Source organism: Cyprinus carpio, chromosome A6, assembly GCF_018340385.1.
Source record: "Cyprinus carpio isolate SPL01 chromosome A6, ASM1834038v1, whole genome shotgun sequence".
Lineage (NCBI taxonomy): Eukaryota > Metazoa > Chordata > Actinopteri > Cypriniformes > Cyprinidae > Cyprinus > Cyprinus carpio.
In genome coordinates this window covers 31,743,173-31,752,233 of record NC_056577.1, presented here as the reverse complement: position 1 = coordinate 31,752,233, position 9,061 = coordinate 31,743,173, and the positions used below count along the sequence as shown (strand labels likewise).

Genomic DNA, 9,061 nt, shown 5'->3' with positions numbered 1-9,061 from the left:
TATATGTTAATAAAATTAAAATATGAATTATTCTATTTTATTATAATTTAATCATAATTATAATTAAAATATTACAAATATTAAACAAGAAATTTAAACAAGTATTTAAGAACAACAATAAATAGTTACTAATAATATTGTTTTAAATATAAGTATTGTTGTTATTATTGAAACAATAATAATAAATGAAAATAAGTTTAATGCATACAGTGCATTCAGAGCTGAAGGAAGCTTTAGATGAGTGACACAATAATGAAGAGGTTGCGCTGCAGCTCAGGTTTCGTGTGTGTATCAGTCACATCTCCTGTACACACTCAAATCCTGCTGGAATCACGGAGGATATGCGGGCCCTGATTTTCCTCCGACTTTTTTTTTGGTTTTGTAAAACAAACAGAGCAAACTGGCACGAAAACAACATTCTGAGCGGAGCGACTCTTATCAGATCTGCACTTGAACTGGGAACAAGCAGAAACGAGCTCTCGACGGCACGCTAAACGTCTCTAAACGTCTCGTTCTGTCCCTCTGACGCCCGGCTTATCATCTCGAAAGATTTCTATTACAAGTTTTAAGTGATTCCTGAGATAAAACCGAACATGAAGTCAGTTAATACATCTACAGACTTTAATACAGAGGTCTGACAGGTATTTGGGTAGTTGACAAAGTATCAACAACAAGGTTTAAAAGTTTATGCATATAATACATTAGTTCATTTTAAATGCTCCTGTGATCTGAGAAATTAATTCTAAAAGTGCAAATATTCCATGCATTCTCTCAGTTAATATGAGCTCATAAAAATGCATGTAAAATAATCGTACTAGAATTAGAAAAATGTTGCTTAAAATAGTTTTAGGTGGAATATAGCATGCCAACAATCCATACACACCTCATCCATACTGCAGTTTTGTTATAAACAGCATCGACCAACAAATCAAAGAAAGGCAGCACTAATAAACGTACTGGCTGTGGTGTAAAATAATCTTTATATTTGACTATTTTATTCAGGTTTTTTTTCATGGTTTTAGTTAAGTATAATAACCCTGAGGGGGTTAAAACCCCACATTCTTAATGAAAAACTCTTGTTTTCAAGAAAAAATATCAAAAGATCCTTAAAAACAAAGTGCAAAGTAACTGAGAAATAACACTGCACAAGATATTTTTGTATAACTGTTCCTATGGCAGATTTTTTTATTTATTTTAAGCATAAAAGTTTTAAAAAACCTACTTTATCTCGGCTTGCATTAGAGAAGAGCAGCGTGAACATTCACCTAAACCTCTCCACAGATGAAAGAAAATCAGGCGGGCTTGAAACAACATGAATTATGCATGCATTTTTGATGAACTGTTCTTCTAGTAAGAAGAGTTTTGAAAGGAAGGAAGAATGAGGAAAGTAGAAGTAATGCAAGAAAGAAAGAAAGAGAGAAAAGCAAGTGAGTGTCTGGGCAGCAGTGTGCAACAGCAGGAAAGCAGCACTGAGCTTCTGTGTCTCTGATTGGTCGAATGCGTCTGTGCAGCCCACCCAAGAAGCTGCAGCAGCCCATGGGCATAAATCTGAGCGTCTGACTCACAGCGCATTTCAAACACTCTACAGCTCTCTCTCTCTCAGTCTCTCTCGCTGTGCATTATTCACTCCAGTGCTAATAAAACTCAACTCCTCTCAGTTCTGGCCAACAATATTATTTTTGTAAAGACTTAATTGGGTTTGCCTTTGAGTGAAGGGAACATGTGTGCGCATACATGTACGTAACGGCATGCATGTGAGGTGACGGCAAACGTATGCAATGAGCGCGCTCTGACGAACGCATGAAAGCGTGCACAGGTAAAGCTGTGAGCGTATGCGTGTTTGTGCATGCGCATGTTTGTCTGCCAGGGTCTGGATTATTATCTGCACTGCTGCTAAAAGCTCTGAGTAATCAATTTAACTTTCTTTTGATGATTCCTCTGGGTTGCATCTAATTTGTCAAATGCCAAAAATCCGAAGCGCAAGAAACACATCAAAGACGTGTAATTACAATGATGCGAGTTCAAAACTCCTGCGTCTCTATGACAACGGAGTGAATAATAAACACGCCCCCTCGCAGCTCTGCACACCAGTGAGTCATCACACACACACACACACACTCACGATGACGTGCTGCAAACGTGTACGGATAGAGAGAGACCCCGAACTCAGCTGGGAAATCCAGACTCGCATTCGGTTTCCACTCAATCGATAGGAAGGAATAAGCACTAGAGATCTCTTTAGTGACTCAGCTGTTTGTCCTACACTGTGAAAAGGTTTAAAGTTGTGAATAAAACAAATTTCACGTTTTTCTACTTCAAGTTTTTCATGCTTTTTGCTTGGTAATGTTATTGCATTGGAGTAAAACCCACTAACTTTGCTCACACGGGTTATAACAACTTTCCACATTTATTTTTTTTATTTGATCATTTTTGTACTTTTTCTCCACCTTGTTACACTTGTAGCATTTCTGGTCAAAAATTATGTATCTCTCATTATGCTGCATTATAACCAAATATTGGATTCATTTGAGTCTTTTTTGTGAACATGTTTTCTTTCCAATTTGGAACTGACTGGTTGATCTGAGCTTATACACTTCAGTTTCTGAGTGAAAATTGCCAAAATTAACCACAAATAATGCTTTTTTCACTCAAAATCTGAGGTGCTCAGGCCTACAATCAACCAGCTCCAAAAATAAATACAAAATGTGCTAATTAAAAAGAAAAGAAGTTGACAACAATATTAATTCCAAGATTTGGTGATAATATAGCACAATAAAATATTCACAAGCAATTTTAAAAGGTTGGTCATTTTCAGGATCTACATCACAAGGGTTATTTGGCTTTTCTTTGTAACTGTTTGTGAAATTTCCTACCAAATGAGTGAAAACCATTTCCACACCTAATTTTATTTCAGTGTAAACTAATGGAGAGCTACTGGAGACTCAAGTCCCAAAAGAGTCAGTAGTTGTCACACAGTAAGCATATAGATTTCGTAAAATAAAAATCATCTGATAAGAAAAAAAAAATCATCATCTGATAAGAAACATGAGTTCACATTGAGATCTGATTTGAGTTCAGAAGAAAGTCTCCATTTGCTCTCCATTTAATCTCATCGCTGTTTCAGAGCAACAAAAACAAAGCACATTAAAGTGTTCTCATTTGTGATCTTTCTTTCTTTGGAACACCAGAATGAAGAAACGATATCCGGAGATGAACTGGACTATTGAAACTTGTTGGGCTGGTTTAAAGTGACTAATTTATTCGGAGGTTAAACTTCATGATGGCATGAAGCGAACAGGGACTGAAGTGAAAGGTAGAATCAGGAGAAATAGGTTGATAAACAGGTCTCGCTGTCTAAATCTCAAACAATTCCTCTCCTGTATCGACAATTTGGTTAATTTGATTTGCAGAGCATCTTCTCTCCACCAGATCTGCAGATCAATTATGTAAACATGCCAGCATCTGAAACACTCGTGATTATAATACGTGGATAGTTTTCTTCATGGACAATGGCTGTTGGTAAAGCTCAATTGTCCAACCGTTTCGTAACATAATCCAGCTCTTGATTTGAAAGCTACACTGCAATCAAAGCGGATCCTCTCTGAGCTCTCGTCTTTCACCGATGCGAAATCCAGCGAGGGAATCATCTCGACTACGAAAGAGTTATTGTCCATTTGATTCAGAGAGATGGAAACCGAACCAGAGAGACAGAGGTGTGGTGAGAGAAAACAATCGTGGTTTAGTGGTCTGTGCCAAGGCTTCGTTATTTAAACATTTATACATTTCTGTTCAAACATCACCTTGCAACATTCTTCCACCCGAAACCGATGACAGATGATCCCACATTTAATGTCAGCTCAAACTGTGAAAATGACCACTGAAGAAACACTTAGACTTGTGTCTCCTCAAATGTTCATCGGAGGACATAAAAATTAACTAAATTGAATAAGATGATTCTGTCATCACCCACATGTCGTTCCAAACCCGTATTACTGTATTTCTTCTGAGGACCACGAAAGGAGACGTTTGGCAGAATGTTCATGATGCTGTTTCAATGTCTTTTACAGTTAATGGAGCACGAACACGGTGAGAAACCTACTTTTATGTTCTAGTACAGAAAGAACATCTTACAGGTTTGAAATGACACGAGGGTGAATAAATGATGACAGAACTGTAATTTTGAGCTGAATTGCTCCTTTCATGAAGAAAAAGAAGAAAAGAAAGAAGGTAAGAAAGCAAGCAAGCAAGACAGAATGAAAACAAGCAATAAAGATAAAAGACAGAAAGAAGGAAGGAAACCATGAAAGAAAGCAGGATTGCAAGGAAATGCAAGAAAAACTGATCATGCAAGAAAGCGAGAAATACAGAAAGCACGAAAAAATAACAAAAAAACGAAAGAATGCACAAAAGCACGAAAAAATGCAAAAAAAAGAGAAAGCAACCAAAGCGGGAAAAAAAGCAAGCAGTAAAGAAAGAAAGAAAGGCGAATAATGTGAATCCAGCAGACACATGCACTGTAAGACTTGAGAAGACGCGCAGCATCAGTCCTGAGCTTTATTCTGTGTCTCTTGTCCTTCATGAATGAAAGAGGGACAGAAAAGAGGATGGAGGAAAAGCTCGAGGGGCATAAAAGAGGGAATGGGGGTATTTAGCGGGCTTTACCCTCTCTGACTCCTTCCTTCTCTGCTCCGGTCTCTGAGCTCCGGCTCTGTGCTGCTCGGGCCACTGACTGGATGGACAGCTGCTATTAAAAGTTGATTGTTTCAGGTTCACGGAGTGTGAAAGGGTGTTATTGGGGTCTGCGATCCCCGTGAGGGTGGTCTCCACGCCGCAGAGAGAGAGAGGGGGAGGTAAAGGAAAGTGTCACGTGACACGAGTCTTGCTGTGCAGCCTCAAAAAGGAATCTGGCGGAAAAACACACCACTTGTTGCCGCCTGCCTGCCTGGATTCTGCCTCGGCCAGCTTTAGTGAACGCTGTCTCTCACACACTTGGATTCAAACTGTAAAACACAGCGAGGAACATCCCACCCACAAATACACACACATTTATTTAGACTAAACAGAGAAAAAAAACATGCACTATAGTTGCTCATAAGTGTGGAAGCCTGTTTTTGTCACAGAATAAAAAAAAATAAAAAATGTGATGCGACTTTTAAATCACAAAATTCTGACTTTGTTTTTTTGTTTGTTTTTTATTTTGCAATTCTGACTTTTTCTAGTAATTCTGAGAAAAAAACTGAGATCTACAAGATATAAACTCAGAATTATGAGATATTTAAACTCAGAATTGTGAGATATAAATCCAGAATTGAAAAAATAAAATAAAAACAGAAAAAAAAGATATAAACTCAGAATTATGATAAAAAAACTAAAAACAGGGATACTCTGAATAAAAACACACAAAAATTAAAAATAAAGAGATATAAATTCAGAATTGAAAAAAATATAAACTCAGAATTATGAGATATAAACTCAGAATTGCGAGATATAAATTCAGAATTGAAAAAAATATAAACTCAGAATTATGAGATATAAACTCAGAATTGTGAGATATAAATTCAGAATTGCGAGATATAAACTCAGAATTCTGAAATATTTAAACTCAAAATTGTGAGATATAAACTCAGAATTGAAAAAAATATAAACTCAGAATTATGAGATATAAACTCAGAATTGGGATACTCTGAATTATGAGATACTGAAATTCAGAATGGCGAGATATAAATTCAGAATTGAAAAAATATAAACTCAGAATTATGAGATATAAACTCAGAATTGTGAGATATAAATTCAGAATTCTGAAATATTTAAACTCAGAACTGTGAGATATAAACTCAGGATTGAAAAAAATATAAAGTCAGAATTGCGAGATAAAAACGCAGAATTATGAGATATAAACTCAGGATTCTGAAAAGACAAGTCTGGATTGTGAGATATAAACACACAATTGCAAGAAAAAAAGTCAGAATTGTGAGAAAATAGTTTTTTTTCACAATTACATAATGGAAACTCAGAATTTTGAGAAAAAATTCTTAATTGTAAGATATACATAATTGTGAGATGAAAACTCGGAATTGAGAGAAAAAGAGTCAACATTCTCAAAATAAAAAATTTGAGTTTATAATGCACAATTCTCACTAAGCCCGAATTGTTGGATAAAAAATAACAAAAACACCTTTTTATTCATTCTCAGAAACAAACATCCATACATACATATGCACGATTTGGGGGAAAAACTACAAATTAATTTTTCTAAAAAATGTATCAAATTATTTAAAATTTGATGTAAAAAAAAATTCCATGTTTGCTGTACTTGCACTTCTCATTACAAGTTTAGGAAGATGTTTTAGTGCATGTTGCATTCTCAACTGCACATTATAAGAGGCTTAAACTCAGATACAGTGATGGAGTCTTTGCATTTACTGCAAACCGAGTCGCTCCAAGACACTGAAAACACTCGTGTGCAAATGAACACAGTGCTGCTGCGCTTCCCCATAAAACATCCAGCGAAAACCACACTAAGCCACATCACAACACCTTTAAAAATCAAGACGTCTCTCATACAGAAGTGTGAAACACACTCAGTTGAGGATATCATAGCAGCATTACTACTGATCCATCATTAGACAAGTTCAATCTCTGATCTCCACCCACAGGTTAGCAACAGGTGACATACATGCATCGCCTCTTTAGCACTTTTCTGTGTATCATCTCAAGCTGTCTGAAAGACCGACTCAGAGGGAGGTTTCAGGCCAGATCTGCGTGAGTGTGAGTATGCTAACGGAAGCCTTTTGGCACTAACGCAGGTCCATCAAACACTAATGAGCTCGGGGGGAAGAGGAAGACACCCTACAGAGTCTTTCTCACCTCCAGACCAGATCCCACATCAACCTGGAGTGGACTCGCAACCAATGACCTCTATGTGCTGAAACAAACCGAAAACAGCTTTCAGAAAGCCTCTGTATTGCCCATAAAATCATGACTTACAGTTGACAAGATAACTGAACTGTTGACATTTTAGCAAGCCACAAAAAGCATTGAATTGATATAAGCTTCGAGAGGTCAAGCACTGGTCAGAAAAATAATTTTAAAAAGAAGCTTTTCCTAATCACTTAATGCACCAGTAACTTATTTTAATTTGTTGCAGACTTTAACAAAAACAACTTTCAGCAACCCTCTTTATGTCAAAATTCAATGTGAAGTGATTTTGATGCCGTTATGACATCATCCCCTCATTACTGATCTATTACGTCGACTCATCTGAGATTTTCACACGGCAATTACACAGATTTGCGAAGATTATATTAGATGTTTGTTTTCCCCCCCATTTAAAACTTTCACAGTCTCTCTTTCTTTCTTGATACATAACATAATATGTAGTTTGTGTTTAAGATCCCATGACCACAATCAAAATATGTAATCCCCCGTCCAGGACAATAAAAGTCCTATTAATAAAAGTGCAACAATTTTTTGAGGATTATAAATAGTTCACTTGGGATTACATCGCTTTTATGTAAAGAATGCTTCATATAAAAACATAAATAATACAACATAAACTATAATAATAATAATATAATAATTAAATGTCGACATGCAGCTTTGTGTGTGTGTGTGTGTGTGTGTGTGTGTGTGTGTGTGTGTGTGTGTGTGTGTGTGTGTGTGTGTGATTTTTATGTCTATATACGTCAAAAGACAGTCAGTGTTGTGGTGGGGCTTCAGGTTAGACACATTTGGAAAAGATATTCGGCACTTCAAGTATTTCCCGTTAAAAGAAACAGCTGTGGAGATGCGGCCTGTAGAAGAATAGATCCTCCACACTGGAACTATCGCAAAAATATCACATCAAACGACCAAATACATGCAGAAGAGAATCAATAGAAACATATAAGCATGCAAATAACCACTGTTTACTGATTAGTTAGTTGCAATGTCTGAGATACGACTGCGAGACCACCAGGATACTAAAGGAAAGGTCCCGAGAGTTCACAAGCAAAATAATGTGCGAAGGACAAAACCGATAGACCGTACCGATAACAAATCTAACACTCAGAATAAATCCTTCTTGACATTTGTGCATTTTGCTCTTTAAATGCCCCTTGCTTCAGTTGCTTAAATACTCTTGTGTTCATCATTTACTCAAGAGACCCTCGAGAGTCTGTAATAGACACACATGTTTGGATTGTTAATCAATACGCAAACATTCCACTCGATTAACACTCCAGCACACTTACTAGACAGCACTGAAGATCCTATTCACACTGACATGATACACTGCAAAAGTTCACATCACATTCTATAGGCTACGTTTAAATATAAGTTGCACACATCTGATTAATACGAAGAGAAGCGCGTTACCTTTGAAGCCTCGCTCCTGCCTTCATCAGTCTGTGTGGCCTCGCGCCGATCCCAGCAAACTCCACTTTTCCCTGGAAAACTTGCGCGAGCGGAGCTGAAAGCCGAGAGCGTCCCGATGGGGGTTCGAGAATTTCCAATAAAGCCCCTCTTTCTCCTCACACACACACACACACACACACACACAGATGCAGAAGCAGATAGGAGCGCTAAACTCTCCTCTTGTGAATATTATTCTCCGCTTCGGACTCAGTCAGCACAAACTCCACAGAAGTTTTCTCTAAAGTTGGATTTCAGAAAAGAGATTCCATGTTCGGTGCCGCCGGTCCCGGGAGCCCAGAGTTGCAGCGGCAGCGCGAGAATGCGAGACCTCCCCGTCTCTCTCTCTCTCTCTCTCTCTCTCTCGCTCTCTCTCTCTCTCGCTCTCTCTCTCTCAGACTCCGTGGACCACCCCGAAACAGGAAGTTCACTTTTTGTTTTTCTTGAGGGAAAAAAAGAGAAAGCCCTGCAGGACAGCGTCATTCCTGCAGCATCAGTAACTCCCATAATAATAATAATAATAATAATAATAATAATAATAATAATAATAATAATAATAATAAATGTAAAATTATTAAGCACTGATATTTAGTCTTATGTAGAGATGAAAAAGGTATAAAAATGTCTTATCTCGATTATAGTGACTAAAATTATCACGGTTATCGGTATA

The 9,061-nt window shown here is 37.3% G+C and overlaps 1 protein-coding gene across 1 annotated transcript in view; it reads right to left on the bottom strand.

Moving 5' to 3' along the window:
- LOC109049820 (zinc finger protein GLI1-like) overlaps positions 1-8,769 on the bottom strand; it is a 45,514-nt gene extending 36,745 nt beyond the window's left edge. Inside the window, exon 1 of the mRNA XM_042759213.1 lies at positions 8,356-8,769. The gene's annotated coding sequence lies outside the window, so the exon portion shown is untranslated. The remainder of the gene's footprint in view (positions 1-8,355) is intronic.
- Between the last annotated feature and the right edge of the window lie 292 nt (positions 8,770-9,061).